Source organism: Corvus cornix, chromosome 4 (genome assembly GCF_000738735.6).
Source record: "Corvus cornix cornix isolate S_Up_H32 chromosome 4, ASM73873v5, whole genome shotgun sequence".
Lineage (NCBI taxonomy): Eukaryota > Metazoa > Chordata > Aves > Passeriformes > Corvidae > Corvus > Corvus cornix.
In genome coordinates, this window is record NC_046334.1 from 1,223,282 (window position 1) to 1,243,533 (window position 20,252).

The 20,252-nt window shown below is 48.6% G+C and overlaps 1 protein-coding gene across 5 annotated transcripts in view; it reads left to right on the forward strand.

Annotated features, from left to right (window-relative positions):
* Positions 1-20,252, forward strand: part of SHROOM3 (shroom family member 3) — a 116,454-nt gene that overhangs the window by 67,246 nt on the left and 28,956 nt on the right. Inside the window, exon 1 of one of the 5 annotated variants that reach the window (XM_039550455.1) lies at positions 17,943-17,979. The exons of the other annotated variants lie outside the window; for them this stretch is intronic. The gene's annotated coding sequence lies outside the window, so the exon portion shown is untranslated. Of the gene's footprint in view, positions 1-17,942; positions 17,980-20,252 lie in introns of those variants that run through there. 5 annotated transcript variants of the gene reach the window in all.

A 20,252-nucleotide genomic window follows, 5' to 3' on the forward strand; every position in this document is an offset into this window, starting at 1 on the left:
TCTCTGCTTTCCCATTTTGGTTTGTGTAGAGCAACAGTGACATCCATTGGCTTATTAAGTGAATCCAAAGTACTGTACACACGCCATGTGTTTACCCAAGGTGGAGGGCCGAACCAGAGTGTGTCTGAGAGATTATAAAATTCTGAGTTCTCGGAATAATTGTTAGCATTGCACAACCAACCCAGGTAGGAAAAAGAGCAAATTTGCTTCAGCTTACTCACTCATGATAATGTCTAAAATTTAAGTTCCTACAATAAAAGTCTGTTTTATTTTTAAAATGCATCCTTTCTTGAAGATAAGAGGGCTTAGAAAAAGAATAAAATAAGTAGAGGTTGTGGGGGAGAAACTGACAGCCAGAGGGTTGTAAAAAAACCCAGTGAATGAAAGACGGAAGGTCTGAAATAGTGGATTCAGTGAAAAAAAAAGAAAATAAACAAATCATTCATGTGAGAGGCTGATCTGGAGGATTCTCATTTCATTCCAAAAAACCTGAAAACAGTTCAATTTATTTTTAAGCGTGTGAGTGAATCAGTAGATGCTTCCTGCAGGTATTTCATTGAACAGAACCAGCGTCTGCAGTAAATTTTTGACCAGCTGTAGTTACAATCGCACGCCAAGGTCCAATGCCTTGACCTGACAGGGAGTCCCTGTGAGAAGGAGGATTGAACTCTGAGCCCATTGGTCCATTTTTGTTGCCCCATAGCCCAGCACAGCTCTTGAGGGTTGTGTCTGCAGCCAGGTGCAGCTCTTTCTTGTGACTGGGACACCTGGCACTTGCAAGAACAGCACAGGGATTTTCTCTTCCAGCACCACCAGAGACAGAGGAAAAAGGGAATTATGCTGATTGACGCCATCTGATTCGGAGTCTGGTTGATGGCTCTTAATTAGAAATGGAATTGTAAGTGCTGTGCAGAGCAATCATAACTGAGGGGAGCTACAGGTGCTCAGCATAAGGTTTTCCATTCCATTCAGCAGCTTTGGAGCAGGCACCTTGTCCACAGCAACTAGAGGGATTTCCCCCTTTATTTAGATTTTCATTTCCAGTGGGAGAGCCCAGGAAACATTCCCAGCTGATGCTCAGTACTGGGGAATTTCAGACTGCGCTTTGTGGATATGTGCACAAGAGAGCAGGGGGGAAGTTCATGAAGAAGCTTTGCCTCCTATCCCTCCAGACTCCAACATGCTGGAACTGCTTTCATCGAGTTTATGTGATTTTAGCCCTTAGATTCTCTCTGCTTTATCTTCATATCCCATTGCTTTGGATGGCTCACAGCTTGCAAATGTTTCTTCTGGATATTTCGGACGCTGAAATATCTCAGTCCAGCCAGGAGTCTCCCTTTGGAGACCCTCTTTTCTCCCCGCCTGCCTTGGGGACTCCTCTGTGAAGTTTTGTTGGTGCATTCCTTGCTTTCCCTGTGAAGTGCTTCCATGCCTCTCCATGGCTGCATATCTGCAGCTAATGCCTGTTGCTGTGCTTTCATGGACTGACAGAAGAGCACATAATTTCTTTCTTTCACCTCTCTTAGTCATTCTCTGGCTGATCTCTCTCTTTCTCTCACAGCTGCTTTGCAGGTCAGCTCCACACAGCATTTGAGTTTGCAGGGGCTGATCTTCCCAAGCCATTACCAAACGCTGGAATTTCCCTGGGTGCTGACTTTTTGGTGCCTGGTGAGCTCATTTTCTCATTCCTGCAGTATGTGGTTTCACGGGGAGTGGCTGGCTGTCGGCTCAAGTTCCTTCGGCTATCCTGTGTATACATTTTCCATGATCAGAGAGGGAGGCCGGCGGATAAAATCCTGCTGTTTGCGGATAACAACGGATAACATTGCTGTGCTAACAGACATTTGCATGGCAGATATGAAAACAGCCCCATTCATACCCTCCCGTGGCAGTGCTGAATCTTACAACTGCCTTGAAATTTGAGGTGAGCTGTTGCTCGATTGCAGAAGGCACGGGCTTTGCCACGGCTTCCCACAGGTGCACTGGGCTTCCCTACCCCTGGTCAGCCTGCCAGTAGCAGGAGGGTAAGCACAGCCTTCTTGCAAAGCTCCCAGCATCCTGGGGGAAGTTATAGACTGCTCATGGGTGCCTTGTCTGCAGATTTCCAAAGATGGAAGGGAAAATATTGTATTTGCACTCCAGAGCAGGCTTAGCCCTGTTCTTACCCATACAGTAGGGATAATTCAGCAAAACACTACAAACATCTGAATTCCTTTTGGTAAGGAATAAGCCAAAAGGGTGGGCTTCTTTCCAGAGAAAATACTGACATTTCACTGAAAACCAGAATCCCCCCAAAGTGCAGCTGCTTGTCCGGAGACTGCACCGACCAGTTTGTACCTGCGAGGCTGGCGTTCAGTCAGCCTTTCCGGCGAAGACAAACAGGGTTATCTCCTCAAGTGTGCTTGGAGCTGCCATGAAAGGGAGGCTTTCTTCCCCATTTCCGAGAGGAACCAGGGTTGATGCTCTCCTATCACATAGGGACCTTGTTCTGCCTGTTTGTCCCCAGTTAATGACATCCGGTGCTGATTACTGGTGTCACGGTAGCTTCCAGCACTGCCCACTCTGGTACTTGACTTTCCTTATGCTGCTATCCCAGATTGCCAAAATGCAGTAGATTCGAAGCAGGCTTTAATTTGGAAAATTCAGCCTGACCTGGGATCCTGCTGGGAGCTACTCGAAGACTTGCCCAGGTGTCTGAGGGGGCACGATGTGGCCCATTTCTCTGCCCTGTCTGGGTTATGGTGGGGCCAAGACCCTGCCTTGGGCTTTCGTGGCTCTGCTGTGGCAAATGAGAACAGTTCCCAGTGTTTCCTTGCTCTCACACGCTGGAGCTGTTTGCACATTTAGAGCAAATAATGCTTTATTACTGTTTACATGAAAGGAGGAAGGCAAAATAAATTTAAAATGAGGGGAGCGAGAACATCTTGTGAACCTGCTGTTCTCTGATCTCTCCGATAAGGACAGTTCCAAGTGCGTGAGAAGTTTCCTACTCCAAGATTTATTTACTTCTGAAAGAAAAGCCACCTTCATCTCATTCTTTTATTTTCAATACAGGTTTTAATTTGGTGAGAAAATATCTTCCCCTTAAAGAACCTATTCTGCCTCATTAACTCCTATAAAAAGCACCCCCCCCAAGCTTGAAATGTTAAAAGAAGCATAAATTAAGGCTAAGTTTGTTGTTTGCCGCTTTAATCAACAAACATCCTTAAAAAGGACTCACAAAAGGTTCTGTAAACTAAATTTATTAGTGAGCAGGAAAACAGGCCCTCAGCTGCAGCCTCCTCCCCTTCCCAGCCCCCTGGATTTGGAGGGGGTGGGGTTTTGGAGCAACTAGTTTTGTTTAGAGTGTCCTATTCTCTTGGGCAGGTTGTTGTGGTCCCATGGATCTCTGTCAAAGTTTTGTGATGCAGCTGAACTGAAGTGACTTGGGACAGAGTCTGTTAATTAGGTCTTCAAAGCCTTCTCCCTTTTTTCTTCACTGTACAAATGCCCTTTTTTTCTCTTCTTTTCCCTAAATCTTTTTGTCAGTAGCTCAGAAGGAAAGAGGGTTTTTTTCACTGCAAGAGAAAACTGCGGTTCTCGCTGCCTTCCTTTCACCTCTCTGGGATGTTGGAGGAAAAATGGATTTACATCTATTTTCTGCACATTTCCTCTCCTTGAAGTGTTTAAGAAGCCTTCCACAATTTCCTCTTTATGCTGTCATAATGATTTGTTTCTCTCTTAGGAATATCTCCACACACAGAGTGGTGCTCACAGTGACTGCGGTACCAAGAACCAAAGGAAAACTTAGGGACGTAGTCTAGAAAGTTTCAGTGCAGAAGACAGGATAGTTGAATAAAAACATTAGGAATTAACTCCCCTGAGTCGGCACATATGAATATATGATTTCTTTCCAAATTCCCCTTAGAATTCCCCTCGTAATAGTGAATTTCCTTAGAATCCTCTCGCATCCAGACTCAGTTCAATCTTAAACTGATTTTTCATTGGGTTTATTTGGGTGAAGTCTTCATGAGGAAATTTAATAATGGGTTTTATTCATTGCTGCAGGATTTGGACTTCCTCACTTCTTAATTTTTTTCACAGCTATCTTAAGTTCAGTCTGAGATATGCAGTGTAAGAGAGATCCAATAAAAATCCCTTTTGTTCACTGGAAAAAATGGCCTTGACCCATTAGAGAGCGATTTGATACTTATCTGAACACCTCCTCACCTTCCAAGAGTTAATTTGACTTGGAGATGAGCCAAGACAGGGAGTTTCTCTAAACTTCCCCCAGCTTTACAGGCTTGGATTCAAAGAGTCCTGGCTCTGAACAACTCATGGGTTCAGGTTTTCCATACCAAAAGGCGACTGGGCACGTTTTGGAAAACCGGAGCCTCCCTGGGAGTTCTGTTCCCTCCTGATTGATGGCCCTGGCTCCAGCCCCTCCGTGCTCTCACTCTTCATGGTCTGTGGGTAGGTCAGCACTGCAAACACTCCTCAAAGGAAATCATCCTTCTTCAATGCAGCCCATGGCTTATCTCAAAACCCTATTTCCTCTGTCCATCCCACGCCTTCCCTTCCTCCCCCAGCAGACGTGATGAGGGTCTCGCATTTCACAACAGCTGCCTGAGCAAATGCAGGATGGGCCCCACTGTGCTGCAGCCTGGCATCTGCAATGCCCAGGAAGCCAGGGGCACGAGGAACAGCCACAGGACAGGTTCCTTTGGGGCTGTTTCACATTGTCTTTTCATACATCAAATAAGAGCTTTTTCCCATCTCTGTGAACCAGCCGTATCCCAGCCCTGTGTCCAGCAGCTCACATTGCCAGAAATATGAGGCTGGGAAAATGGGGAAGTGTGGCATGAGGGGGAGCACAGGGATCTAGGGACACTCCTCTAGTGCCATCACTGTGGGCATGTGGTGCTCTCCCACCTCATAGCTTTATTTAAACAGGAAGAGGGAAGCTTCCTTGGTTATCCCATGCCCCTGGGAGCACCCTGTTCACTGGGCATGGCAGTACCAGGCATCCAGCTGCCAGGGACCCAGGCAGGTGGAGAACAGGAACACTGGAGGCTTTTTTGTGGTAAGTAGGAAAAAACAAAAGAGAAAAGACTCCTGGATGAATGCCTGAGTCCTTTGGTTCCCCACAGCAGAGACATTCCTGTCATCTCTGGGAATGGATGGGATGTGGCAGTCCTACGGTGTCTTCATCTACTCCCAAAGGCAAACAAAGGCAATGCCCATCACGGTGGTGTGTACACAGGGGTTTTTAGGCTCTCTGTCCTTGCTCCAGCCCAGCTGGCAGGCTCTGGAGCTGATGGCAGCAGTGTGTACCCTGCCTGTTCACTGTGATGTGGGAGCTGAAGTGAAACTACCTGCTTGCTTCTATCCAGGTGGGAAAGGGTAGGGAGATGGGCAAGGGATTCACTGGACCTTCCAGACACCAACTCATATCTGTCTCTGCCATAGTTCACTCTGCTTCCAATGCAACTTGCTGCAGTTGGGAGACACAGGTCGGAATCTGTCTGGGCACTGTAGGGTCCAGCTCTGATTTCTTCAGGTTTTCTGTAAGTCAAAGAATAGACGTTTTCAAAGCAGTGAGAACACCAGCAGGACAGAGGAAAACTTAAAAAGACCCATGATTGTTGAGGGAGATGATAGATTTCTGCTCTTGTGCTTAAATAGGATTAAACTGCCATCGGAAGCAAACACTGAGTAAGAAACCAAGATCTGGCAAAAAATATTAAAAGCAGCCCTCTGAGTCCTCCCCCTGGTTCTTATCCCTTGCAGGATATAATATTTGATACTGGTGTCACAAGGGTCAGCTGGTGGAGGAATCCTGCTTTGTTACAGACATTCTTTCATTTATTTGTATGGAAGGGCTTTTCTTTCCAGAAGAAGCACTGAAGGGCGCAGAGGCTGGTCCTGCTGCAAGAAGTCCTGGAGATAGCTGGGTGGGAGCTGAGCTGTGGCGTGACATACAGGACATGTCATCCAGTGCTGCTCCAACTGAACAGGCAACAAACACTTTTCCGTTGAAGCAGGATCAGGAGGGAAATGCACAAAGGCCAGGGTGTGGCTGGGATGGGTTTAGCTGTGTAGGGCCCGTGAGGCATTCCAGCCAGGACACTGGCTCGAGGTGAGCTGTGGACACTCAGCACCTCCAAGCTGTGGCTGCCATTAGCCAGAGCTCCCCGCAGCACCTGTGCTCGCTGCTCCAGGGCAGCACAGATGGAAGTTGTGCGGAAGGTTTCATTTTGTCAGCAGTATGTGCTTGTTGTGATCCCTCACAGTGATCCCACTTGGATTAGCTGCCTGTCATCTGCCTCAGGGCGAGTCCCTGTGCTATCCTAAGTGCTATCATGCCTCAGTAAATAGTCCAAGGTTATGGGGAGCCTCAGGTTTATGCTATGGGTGGTAATGCTTTTGTTGTTGTTTTTTTTCACAAAAGGACAAGCGTTCGTGGGTTTTTATGATCACATCCCAAAACCGGACTTTGTTTCATTGCCTGGTAACGTCTGTGACCCTGTTTGCTGCTCGTTATCTTGCCAAATGGCTGGTTAAGATGCAAAGTACACTTAAAGTGTTTAAAATATCAATAAAAACCGTCTGGGATCATTTCACAGAGCAAATTATCGTGGGTCCATCTGGCTCCTAATGGAATAATCCTGAGCAGGTGACACACTGCACATGCTGGTGTGGGAATATACAGCGTTCCATGTAGCTTTCCAGTCAGAGAGGGGAGAAATCATGCCATTGGGAGAGGTGATAGCAAAAGCCATGCCTCCAATGGGTGACATTGGAGCACGGGGGAGCTCTGCTGGCAGCAGCATCACCCTGGCTGGTGGCTACAGACATTGGCTCTTGAGCTGGGTGATGGGTGTGCTCGGCTTGGATCAGAAAGGGCCTCTTGCCGTGAAAGGGGACGGGAAGGCAGGCACCACCCGAGTCACCCTCACTTGCAGCCTGTTTAATCCTGCTTCCCAAACCTGCCCTTCTGTGTCACAAGACAGTCATCTAGAGCTGTTGAAATTATTAACCCATCCTGATGACGCATCCCCTTAGGCACGTGCACGGGAAGAGTGTGTTGTTGTCCCTGGTAGAAATCCAGCCGTGAGAGCTCAAAGCCATCACAAACCAGGTGTGTGACAGCACCCAGGTTTTACACAGACCAAATACTCTCCTTAGGAAGCACAAGTGAAAAAAATACGGGAAATGGCACTTAATCTGCTGAGAGAAGTGCCACCTCGTGATGGGTTTCATCATTAGGACTCAGACATAATGCTCACTGCCTTTGTAACATCACCTCAGGTGTTTTTTCTGCATCTCCCATGCTGGTTTATCACTGTGATTTCTGCAGCTGATGAAGTATTCAACATTTCAGGCTGCTGATTATGAGTTTGCAGATTGGGAGAGAGACATCAGTATGAAAAGTAGCACTGGCTGAGCATAATTTGACCTGATACAGATGCACCCATTCAATATTTTAGTTCAGATCAACAGGAACCATTTTAAACTAAGCCAGAATAAGTTACTTATAAACAGAAATAAAATTATCTATGTAACATGTTGCAATAGCTTAACAGTGGGTGAACAAATGGCTTCAGGGAGGCCAGTGCCTCTTGTGAAGAGCATGTTGGCAGCGGGATTCTTTCCTGCTCAGATTAAGATCTCATCCCTTTTCCTCACTCTGTAAAATACCTGTCTCTTTCTTTATAAAATAGGGATATTTTCGGGTGATGTTTGGATATTCCTGGATAAAAGATCATTATGGGCCAGATACTCACACTGTGAAGAGCAATTTTTCCGGCATCTCCTTCAGTCACGTCTCTGGGTTCATAAGATATTTTCTTCCCATTCCCCCACTTGCCATCTTCCTTCTTCACAGCTCTCTGGTGCTGCCAGCAGCTTGCAGAGGAGTTTGAGTTCAGGGATTGTTAAAGGAGCAGGCGCTGTATTCACATCCACACGCAAATCCAAAAAACAGGGGTGAACATGGAGCCACTCCTTGAGAGGAAACAGCCCCCAGATAAAAACCCAGGAGTCTTAAAGGAAGGTACAGAGCAGAAAGGGAGAGGCAGGTGTTTGGCATCAAAAGGGCAGGAATGAGGATGGCAAGTGGCAGGGTGGGAAAGCAGAAACTGACTTCATTTCACCTACAAAATGTCACCACTGGGAAGGGGAAAATAAAATCCTGCAGTCTTCAGCCACAAAGACTTCCACACCACCAGGTCTGGCCACTTTAGTTCCTAGGCACAAACCAGCTCAGCTCCATCATAGCACCGTGCTTGTTTCATGCCAGCCAACAGCAGGGCATTAGAAGTACGAATTCTTACTTGAAACTTGAACTCCTTCCCCTGTAATGCAAATCATTGTGCAGCATGAAGGGTTTTCTTTAGTTTTTCACAGCAATACAAGAAATGGAAAGGGTTTATTTATCTTGTCTCTGCCTTTATCTTCCTTTGTGAGACACAACAATTCAGCTTCATGTAGTTTTAAAATTAATTTAATGTATCTCATTTGCCGGTTAAGTGTCCTGTATGAAACGAACCTAGCAGGTGACAGCAGACGCTGTTAAAGCCACCGCAGCAGTAACGTGGCTTTGCTGTGGCCCGTGACCCTCGCTCCCGAGGCAGGACCTCAGCGGGCAGTCGGAAGCACCGAAACGGCCGCTGACTTACGGGAAGGTGCGACTGGACTTCTAGAGGGACAGGGGAAGAATGGCGGGGCTTCGGAGGGAGCCCAGTTCTCTGAGGTCTGCGCCCGGCCGGGAGCTCAGGCAGTTCGCAATGCTGGTGCGGGGATGGAGATGCGGTGGCCGGGCTGTGGCGGGATGGAGGAGCTTGTAGGGGGCTCCGGGCTGCAGCAGCCGTGCCGGGGGGGCTCCCCCGGTGCGGGGCGGTGCTGGGGGCGGGCTGCCCGTCTCGGCACCTGCCGGGGGCGGCCGGAGGCGCCCTCGCCCGGCGCGGCTGTGAGCGCGGAGCCGTCCGCGCCCCGGGGCACGGTGAGTGCGGCCGCTGCGGGAGGACCGCGCTGCGGCGGGCCGGGAGCGGGGAAAACTCGGGCAGCGGGGGGATGCGCGGGCAACGGGGGGATGCGCGGGAAGCGGGAATGCGCGGAGAACGGGGATGTGCGGGAGCGAGGGATGCACGGGGAGCGGGGCTGCGCGCGGAACGGAGATGCGCGGGGAGTGGGGTGCTGGAGGCGGCGGGGCGGACGAGACCCGGCGTGCGGGGACTGCCCGGGGTGCGGGGCAGGCGCGCTCCTTCTCCAGGGGCAGGGCAGGGCGAGCTAACAAAAGGCGGCGGCCCCGCAGCCCGGCCGGCACCGGCGGAGTCTCCCGGAGAAGGGCGCCCGCCCCCTCCCCTTCCAGCTGCTGTTTTCTTGTTCGGTGTTTTCGGAGCCTCTGGATGCTGGGAAGAAGCAGTCGGGGAGGGAAGGGGTGTAGGATCAGACCCCGCCGCGCCGCGCTTCCCCGGTCCGTATGTTTTGAAACTCGTTGCTCGGAGGGGTTCTCCAGGTGGGAGTTAAACGCCGTCCTTGTGCTGTGATTGCACGGACACGTCCTGGACTGCATCATCCCACTGTCCGGGCTGCAGCTGGGCAAGAGCTGCGGGGCTTGAAGGTCCCTTTAATGCTCTTTCTCTAGGGGCAATTGCCCCACACTAGAGCAGCGGGAGGTTTCGTGTGCGCTCTCACTGTGTTGTTACATGTTTTAGTAAGCAGTGTAGTGTTCCTGCAGGCAGTTCTGCTGGCAGGCACCTTGCAACGAGATACTGGGACAGAAGCTGAGAAGTTTTATCACCTGGTTGGAATGACCCACAGACTCTTTTAAATGGCTAAGAAGAGAATGATATTCAAATGTAACATTATCAGCCAGCATTTTTCTTTGTAAATTTGGGAGGAATGTGACCCACAGACCTCATTTGCCTTCATTCCAACTTTCTCCCCTACTTCTTCTGCCCACGAGGTCTCCAGAAGTCTGCTTTTCTCATTCCCAGCTGTAATGCATTTTAAACTCTGATCTCTGTATGTTCTTCTGCCTAAAAAAGCCAGCCTTAAATTTAAGTGACATTAGGTGCCACCAGCAGCACCCATTGAAACACGTGCATTTCTCATCCCCAGCCTGAGCCCTCTTCAGCCCTGTCAGCAGTGGGGTGAAGCTCAGCAGCCCGCTGTGTTTCCTCAGCCGTGGGGGCCTGACTCTGGTACTGCAAGGTGGAGTCCAGAGCTTCCTCGACGCCAGCAGAAACGACAGTAGGGAAAAATCAATGCCCTAAAACTCCTTTGACTAAGAGGGGTGAAGTCCAGGCCAGCCTGCAACTGGGAGAGGGAGGGGTGCTCTGCAGGTCCATAATATGGGGATTTAGAGGATTGAGAGCTTGTTGGCCCATATTAATGGTGCTTGGCACCTCTGTTTCTTAAATCAAAGAGGGAAGTTCAGTTCAACTGAAATCAGGATTACTGTAATTTTTAAGGGGAAGTTCATTTAATAATCACAGAAGCTTATCTTCCAGAGGTCACCAGGCCAGAAGTTTAACTATAAAACATTACTCAAAAGGCAATAAGGACATACAAGGCCAGCTGCAGCCTACTTGGCATTGCTCTGCAGAGAGGGCTGCTGCCGTGGCACGTGGGAGCCCTGCCTCTGGGAGACGGGCAAGCTGTGGTCCTGCAGCAGCCAGGGGCCTCCACAAGTGCCCCTGTGTTCAGTAGGCCTGAAGAGATTTTTTATGAGAATAAAAGCAGGGTAATGTAGAGCCCTTCTCCCTCTATAGGGTATCCTAGCTCTTGGCAGCAATGGGAGAAAAGCTGGGCTCTAGCAGGAGGATGCAGCTGGCATCAGTGAGCAGATGGACTCAGGAAGGCTGCTGAGGGAACAGCAGCGATGGGGAAAACATCCTTCCTGCATTTGTTTAGCCAGGGTGGACCCTGCTTTAATGGTCAGCCCTCTGGGTGAGCAGTCGTCTTTCACATGCTGTTTGCAGAGCAGCTGGCATGGTGGGGCCTGGTCCATCCCATCCCTGGGCTTCTTCACCACAGCAGCAGTGTAAGTAAATAAATCAGGAGGATATGACATCAAACAGGGTGTTTTATAAGGCCCTGTGTGATTCCCACTTGGCTAACATTTGTTCAGGCCTGGAGTGACTGGCTGGCGCTGGCAAGCTGCTGGACTTTATTGGATGTGGGAGTACAGAATGGCTCATGGTCAGCAGGATCAGGCTACTGTAGCCACACTACTCAGAGAGTATCAGTCACTGGGAAAGAAAACCTGTGTGTTTGAAACCATGATTTAGGGGATTGTTCCCAAGTTTAACTGGAATGAAAAGCTTGGCTACCCTTGGTGTGCTGCATTGCTGCATGCTTGCCTGTGTTCAGATGAGAGCCACTTCTCTAATCCTTTACATTCAAGTTGCACCAGGGCTCGAATTAGTGGCAATGTCCTTTGGGTTTAAAGAAGCATGAGGAATTTCCGTCTTCAGTTGTTCACGAGAGAAGGGGATTGGGTGGGTTTTTGATGTAGCAGTAACTGCTGTATTGGCTCAGTTCTAGAGGTTGGGATCAGAAGGGTAAATTTATGCCTTTGAAAGAGGAATCTGATGGAAATGAAACCAGCCCACTTCACCCTGATTAGATTTCATCATGTTGCGCCTTCAAAATGCCTTCAGCATCCTGGGCAGAGATTTGAGAAACATCCAAAAGTTAAAAGGACATGGTTCCCATGGATTATCAGCATGTCTTTTATTTTAAAAAAAAATCTCATCTTTACTATTCTTTCAGCAACTCAAAATGGTGTTGAAGAAAAGTATTCAGGGAGACAATAAAAATAGCCAGGCCAAGTGCTCTCCAGCGGTGACCTGATCCTGTCTCGTGTGCTGTGGAGGGTACAGATTCCTTTGCAGTTACAAACGGGCTCCGGGCTGGAGACAGACTCCATTTCAGCCTAATTTAAGCAAAGTACGTGATGATAACTGCTGGCCAGTACAGTTATAGTGGGGACAGGGCCCCTGTGCACAATGACTGCATCCTCGTCACACTATGGCAGCTTAAATTTCCCTGCACAGATGGGAGCAAATATGTGCTATAGTAAGGCATAACTCTAAAAACTCAGCTACAGCCCTGATGGAAATACCAAGCCTGTAGTGTGTTTGTCTTAAGACCGTGTTTTCCCATGTAGGCTAGGGAGAAGTCAATGGCCTATACCACCCCCCAGGGGCAGGAATGATCTGCAGGGAGAAGCTGGGATATTTGGAGTGACTCTTGCAGCCAAGGAGTTTGCCTTATGAAATCATGGTTTGATTTGTTTGTCTTCCTGTGCAGACATTGTTTGCCTGGGAGCCCCCTTACTCCATGCTGGCTAGAGTGCTTAGTTTCCCTGCAGGCCACACCTCGGGACGGATCTGCTCTGTGTTGGGAAGGGAGTGGTTAAGCCACACCAGAGAGAGGTGTGTGTTGAGAGGTGGATTGAAAGGAAAAGGTTTTATGGGGCCCGATGGCTCTGTTGTGAAGGATGCCAAACCTCCAGGCTGGAAGCTGGGGGCTATCACTGTCGAAGCAAAAAGGGAGCTTAGTTTCTAAGTGGCTCCTGAGTTTACTACCTTGTTTCTGTCAAGGGGTTTGCAGGGGTGATGCTGATTAATGTGATGTCCTTTCCCCAAGTCTGTCTATTCCCTTCCTCTTCCATCTCACCAGGCACAGTCTGACAGTGTTCATTAGGCCACTTGTCCCTGATCTGTGAGGAATAAATATTGACACTGATGGCTGCTTAATAGGATTTGGGTTTGCTGCTTTCTCTCCAAACGGGTTTGGCACTTGTGATTCAATTTGTGTTTGGAACTGGCTCCACCAAGGCTTCTTTTTGGGAGGGGTGTTGATAATGACAATGGCACAGCGTGTTCTGTGCATGAGGAGAGGCTGGGAGGGGGGTTATATATTGCTCCCCTTTTTCCTGTTGACATGCAGAGATTTCCAGGCTGTGACTCCAAATCACTGCATGTCCCTAGCGAGGGTGTGGCTTCCTTTGAGAGGGTGCTGCTGTTCCCACTGGGGAAGAAGAGTTTTTGATGTCTTGTTAACCTGTAACTGCTGTGAAGGCCTCAGGTCAGACTGCTACTTGGCACTGCTGTGGGTACTCCTCCGTGCTTCCTTAATGTGTTTGGGGGCGGCCGCTCCAAGGAAGTGCAGCTCACGCTGTTTCAGAGTGTTTTGGGTGGATTTTTAAGATGTGTCTGATGTGATGAAAGTCCCATTAAAAGGCGACAGGCATTTAGGCTAAGTGGGGTTTTCTGGGTTTCCCAAGAACTGTGAAAGGTTTCACATCTACAGCACAGAACCTTCATGTTCCTGGAAACCCAGGAGGATCTGAGACTTCTCCCTGGAAGTCAAAGCCATATGCTAACCTGTAGTGGAATTTCTCTTGACTCTTCCTGGGGGTGCTTCACCTTAGTGGTACTGGAGGGCAGCATCAATGGGGAAGCCCCTGACCTCATCCAGGTGAGCTTCCCGCAGCCTCTGCAGGTGCTAATCCAGCTCTGCAGTGCTTGCAAAGAACATCTCGAGACCCACCTTCAGATCTTGCTTCGAGCGCAAGGAATGACTTGGGTCTAGGCTCAGGATCATCAGACCAAAACACAGTAGACAGGGTGATGGGGAAGAGCTTTCCTGCTGGCAGGGTGCATGGAAAAGATCCCACACGCAGGGCTGTGTACAGGAAAGATGCTTGTGGTATCTCCTCAGTGTAGACAACTCCTAATGCTCCTAAAATGGCTCCCTGCTGGGGGGGCGGAGTGGAGTCAGGAAGGCTAATTGTGCTTTTGGGGTGGTTTGTGTGAGAGCAATGGGGATGCACTGAGGTGTAGGACCAGGCAAGAGGGGCCAAGGGTTTCTCTCTCATCTCATGTTCCTTGTCATGGTTGCAGCCCTCATCTTTTTCCAAGCTCATCTCTGCCAGACTGGCAGATGCTAAAAATATTTTGAGTGACAAACAGATATTTCTTATCTCAGCAGCCAGCATTTCTGTCACTTGCCTTGGGCTCTCTCATTCAGCTGGCCAAGTCCTCATCTCCTTACTCAATCTATCCTCATTTCTTAGTTGGGCAAATCTCCTGCTGAAATCCCCAGGAAGTGAATGGAATGCTGTGTTGAGTAAGGTGTTCAGGAATTTGTCCAGGAAGAGGTTGGCATGTGGGATGGAGAAGCAGCTCATAAGGAGTAGCTCATATTCTGGGGATTAGGCATTGCAACACCTGTAAAGGTGATTTAGACCTTTACACTCCACCCCTCAAGTTACTGCAATTAAAATCTGGAATGCCAGGAAGCACTGCAAATAATCAGGTTAGAGAGAGCTGAGAGACAATTCAGCTGCAGACTTGAGTTCTTGGTGCTCACTGTGCCTGTGACAAATGTGAGTATGAGGCTTTCTTCTGCCCGCTCTGAAGAGATGCTCAGATTGTCACTCCTTTAGTACAAATCACCGAGACCAGTTTTTCAAAACGCAGTTGAGTCACTGTTGCAGCACTTTGGTAACATCCACATTTCCGTAGGAGAGCTGCTGGGCTAAAATTTCAGGGTGTGTTCCTTAAAGTGCAGGGTGTCACCAGTGCAGGCAAGGAAGAGAGATCCAGCTGTGCTGGCGGAAGAGGTTAATGCCCCACTGGCTCATAGTGTCAGAAACCTCGTCCATCCGCCACTGGAACAGCTCCTGTAAGCACTCCCTTAATCTTTAGCTTTAAACCATTTAAATTGTTGGTCTGAACTGACCTCATTTGGTTTGTATGGAACATATTAGGAGCTGCACCAGCAGATCCAGCCTGGTCCCAGCTCCACGCTGCTGGTGGAAAAGTTTCCAAGTGAGGACTGGGCTTGCCTTTCAGGTCTCAGGTCTGCACCCTGTGGCCAGGTCCCAGGTAGGATATGTCTTGCCTGACATTCAGACCCACCCCCTCCCAGAATGGCCCTTTTGTAGCTGGAAAACATTGCTGATCTGAAGGGTGAGTGTAAAAAGAGTAATTGTGGGGAAATATCTTCTGCTTGTTGCATCTCTTGCTGTGAACATAACTATTGTTTCAGCATGGAGGGTTTGCAGGCTTTTCCTATGGAATTGTTTCAATTCCCAAATCCTAAAATGGAAACTAATCTTTATATTATATGAGCATGGCTTTTCCTTCCTCCTTGTGGCTGCTTTTCTTTGTAGGAGCTGCAGTTACATTTTTCATTTCATTTACACTTGTCCTTTACAGCCATCTTCTGCTTTGGTGTGTGTAATGTAAGAGAAGTTAAATGTTATCATTTATACAGAAGGACTCTAGATCCACATGATTCAGTGTGGGGATACCCCAGAAGCTGTCAGGATGCTGATTTACCTGTGTGTGGTGTCCCTGGTCCTTCCAGAGACAGGTGTGTTAAGGATCCTCCTCCTTAGGGGGCATGAGCGCTGCCATGCATCATCTTCATCTGATGCACCACAGAGAGAGCTGATCCCAGTCTTTTATGGCCAGGTCTGAAGGATTGTGCCTCACAGCCTCCTGGTCCTGAACAGCCCAGGAGGAGAGGGGATGCTCTGATTCCCCAAGTTGATCCCGTATTGTCCCCAAAGGCGTCTCTGAAAAACCTCAAGAGACGCTCGGTAATGGTCAAGAGCAAGTCTATAGGATAGTCCTGTTAGTCGTGGGGTAGAAAAGAATGAAAACATCATTTCTCTGTGGTTTTACTCCTGTCTTGACACAATAAGTAGGTAGATCTGTTTTCTGAGGGGGTTAAAGCTCTCTGAGCACAAGTTGCAGGAAAGCATTTCACTTGCAGGTAGAATTGGGGTGCAGGATGGATTGTCACCTCTCAATTGTCTCCTCCTGAGAAGGTGAGATCTTCCCTGAGCAGGCAAAGTGCTGCTCAAGTCAGTACTGATTTAGAGCCCTTTGCTTCCATTGAACTTCATCCTGAATTAGAACTTTTGAGAATTAAGCCACAGCCCTAGAAAGATTTGGGCCAGAGCTGCAGGGAGCACACTTTGGGAACAGTCTCTCTGGGTGGTACTGGGGCACAAACCGCAAGCTGTGATAGAGTATAATCGTAAACCTCTATTACAAAAAGCCAGGAATTCACTAGGGATAAAAGCTAAAGCCTGAGCCCTACAGGTTCTTCCTTCCAGCCAGGATCCAGGTCGTTTTGGCAGAGCCACGCAGGGAACTGTGCGCTCCGACGCCGGCTGGGCAGCACAAGAAAGGACTGTGGGCTGCGGGGCTGCGTGCCCAGCTGCCTCCGAGGGCCAACTGCTCATGCAAAGCAGGGAAGGCCCCCAATTCAGAAAGCGTGGATTTAGGGTGCCTTTAAAAGGGTGGCAGTCTCCGGGTCGAGGTCTGGGTGCAGTGGAATGCCTATTGTCAAAGCTAAAGACCAAAGGGAACGCTGCATATTGTGGGCCCAAATGCAGCTGGCACGAACCAAAAATGTGCATGTGAGTGCCTTTCTAAGTACCCAGTAATCCTCCAGGGCAAAATGGGGATTAGGGCTCTCTCCCAGACAAAGAGGCAGTTCATTTTCTCAAAGATCCCTTGGCCAATGAAGTGAGGAACCCAAATGAATGCCAGGGCTCCTTTCAGCTCTCTGCTTGCAAACAGGTACGGCGCCAGAGCAGCTGGTTTGTGTGGGGCTGTGCAAACACAGCGCGGCCAGATTGTGGGATTGAGGTCAGGTCAACTAAAACCCATCCAATCCCAGAGAAAAGGGGAAGCCAGAAAAATGCTGGACAAGTAGGACTAGACAGTGTTGCACAGGGTAAACGTGGTGTCCTTTCTCCAGATTGTTTCGCAGTGGACCTGAAGGTCAGCGCTCATTGAGGTTGTTTAAGTTGGAGTTGCCTGAGTGAAGAGCCCTCCGAGAAGGAAAGCTGTGAGTCTGGATTAATTCCAGGTGACTTCTCAGCCTCTCTTGGTTTGCCCTGAAATTCTGCGTGCTCGGAATCTCCATGTAGGAACCGTTAGACTGAAAGCGATGGGTGCCTGAATGGGGGATGTATCCATCTAAAATTCGCCATCCTGTGATGTCTTTAATTTGCCTTCAAGCAATGGCCTGTGCAGGTAGAAAAGCACAAGCCCCCTCTGCACCGTTCCTGGAAAAGTTCTTCTTTTCCCTTTTGATGATTGGCTTATGGCACAAAGATCAGCTCTAGTAATCCTGTCTTACCAGGTATCAGGGTGGATGTGCCTGTGATGTGTACAGAAAATGTGCATTAAGTAGTCCTGTTTCTTAGAAGCAGCAGCCAGCAGCACTGTAAATGGGTTAGGGTTGCGTGGTTTTTTTTCCCCCTGAGCTTTACTGACCCATCTGAATCCCAGACATGGATATTATTGTTTCTACTTGAGACTTGGATCTTGCTGCAGATCTCTGGAAAGAATGTTTAATTCAGTCGCAAGATTCATGTGCTCAACAGAGCCTTACTGAGATTTCAAACTCTGTCTTGCTCTGCTTAGGATGAAAATGTGCTTCCTGTTGTGTTTTGGATCCATGAACCAGCCTTGAATTCCTCATGTGCCTTATTTAGACTGTGGAATTAAACCTGGCTGTTTCTCATCTCAGGTGAATGTCCTGAGTCACAAGCAAGAGATTTTACCCAGGGACTGAGACTTTCTCCAGCAAATGTTTTAGAGATTATTAGCGTGAGAGGTTTCAGTGCAATTTATAAATGTTTTTTCATGAAAAAGTTGTTTTGCCCACGTGTTTCCAGCTGGTCTTGGCTCTTGGTGTAGCTTGGGGGTCCCGTGAGCACAGAGTAACAAACCTGTGCAGACCTTGCTGCTACCAGGAGAGCACCTGGGCCTTTGTGCTCTGACACACAGGGCACTTCCAGTGCAGCTAAAGGAGATTCTGGGAGCGTGACAGAGATGTGGATTACGGGCTATTTCTGGACCAGCCACAGGAGGTAACAAAATAAGAAATACGTAAGCAATCCAGTCTTTTCAGGCGGAGCAGGAGGATCTGCCAAGCAGGATGGCCACGGGCAAGGTCGGTGCCTGGGATGAGTGTGATCTCTCTCTCCCTCTGCATCCCTCTCCCTGACAGCATGGAGGAGACAGGAGGGCTTGCTGTTTGCCAGGAGATGGGGGACTGCCGTGGAGGTGGCGTTTGCATTCCCAAGGAGATGTAATTCCGGCGCATCAGCTGCTGAGAGCTTGCCTGCAGGATGAGGATAGCCAGAGGTGAAGCTGCCCAGCTCTCCTTATGTCACTGGGCTGAGCTGGGGATCTCAGGCTGCCCTGTGACATTGTGTAATGTGGGGTGCTATGAGGATAAACCAGCAGCTTTAACTCCTCTGGGTCCTTCCTGCCTGTCAGAGCCCAGTTCGGCTTTGTTGCTGCTTCTCCATATTTTTGTGTCTGTGATGTGCTGTCGGCTGTTTCTGTAGCGGAGGGGGGTTTCCTCTTAGGTTCTGATTCAATACAAAGGGAAGAATATCAGGAAATGCCTACAAATAGCTGTAGAACTTGGAAGAAGAGTTTCTTGCTTTAATCTCGGTTTCAGAAGCATCATTGTGTGAGCACCTATTTTTCTAGGATGGCTTTTAATTCTGACAGTGGTTACAAATACTCCTGTTGGTCCCAAATTATTTTAAAATGAGAATTTAATCTCCATCCTCTCTGCTAGAACAACACTGGACTTAGAGGTAACAAGATATTAAAAATTACTAAACCCGTTAACATTTGGGGATTGGATCCTCTGGGACTTAGGTCATCTATTATCATGGCAGCAAACCAGGTATCAGTTTAAACTCAGTTATCATGGCTTCAAGAGATGGGTCCATTAAAAAATAACTGTTCTGAAAAATAAATTTTTTAAAAGTTAATTTTTAGACATAGTTCCAGGTGCTGTTTATGGCTGATCTCAGGCATATCCTAGACTCATCCCTGGAAGCTAAGCAAAGAAGCAGAGTACAGCATGGTAGTGCAGCCAGAGAACTGTAAGGCTGTTGTGCTGGAAAAGAAATGCTATGAGCAGACAAAACTTCCGAAGCTGGGTTTGTGCCTCTTCTCTGTGCAAAATCTGTCTCCTCTTTGGGAATTACAGCCAGGCAGCTGAGCTCGCACTGCATCATTTCCTCAGTGAGAGCAGTGATTTCTGCTGCTGCCATTGCTCAGGGAACTATTGTTATGAAACATGGAGTTTAATTAATTAAGAATATGATCTCTGCAGACTCCGATAATTGCTGGGAGAGCTGCTGGGCAGAGACACCCACCCACACTTTCTGTCCAGGCTGGCTTTAGAAAACCAATCTGTGTTGGAATGTGACGGTTGTAAATAAGGATAAGGAAGACTGAAGAAAGTGAGGAAGAAGAGCCAGGAGCCCAAAAGGTTAAGATAAGTGCTGTGAAACGTTCCAAGTAAGCAGGTAACGGGAGGTCAGCACGGGAGGCAGATAAAGCGGCCAGAGGAGCTCAGAGTCGGCCCTGCTCAGAGGCAAAGGATCTCCCTGAAACAGCAGCTGAGTCCTGCAGGGACTGTGGCAGCTCGGGAAGGCCATGAGACATCAGATGGCAGCAACTGGCAAACCACTCTTATAGGGAGTTGATTAATATAAAATAAGGCCACCCATGCGTTCTTGAAGAGCTCTGAAGAAGGTGGTGAAAAGTAGGGAGGGTTTCACAGATGCCTGCTGTGGAAAGGCCGTGCTGGCCGTGTGGGGAGAGATGGATGTGGGGTCAGGAGGTGCTGCCTTTCTTCTGGAGGGGGCACTGAAACTTCTGAGGGAGGCTTTCCTTGAAAAAAGCCCTAAATCTCTAGCACTGTATTCTTTCACTGTCAAGCAAGCAGCAAGGAAAATATCCAAGCAGGCCATATTTTTAGATGAGGGAAAAGCCGAGCAGAGTGTACTCATGGACATGTGTGGTATTAAATACCAAAGGCACCATGGAAGCGGCAAGTATAAATAACAATTCATAATTAAACACGAACTTTGCAGAAAAGGAAAGATTTCAGAGGCAGCTGCCAGCCTCAGGTGGGAGGTAAGGGAGTTTTAAATAGACTCTGTGTGCTGGGTTTCCTGTCTCCCACTTGAGAGCTTTAGAAACAACTCAATAACAAAAGGAACAACTGCAGGCCCCTCCTTGCCAGGGATACATTTTAGCTATGGAATTGTGAGGCCCTTTGCAGCATCCCGAAATAAAATGCAGCCCCAGGCTTTAAGAGCATCCCATCGGGCTGGGTGCTGCACAAGGAGCTGGAGAGCTGTCCCAGGGCAGCTGGAGCTTTCGGAGAAGGACCGCTCTAAGGAGAAAGGTGTG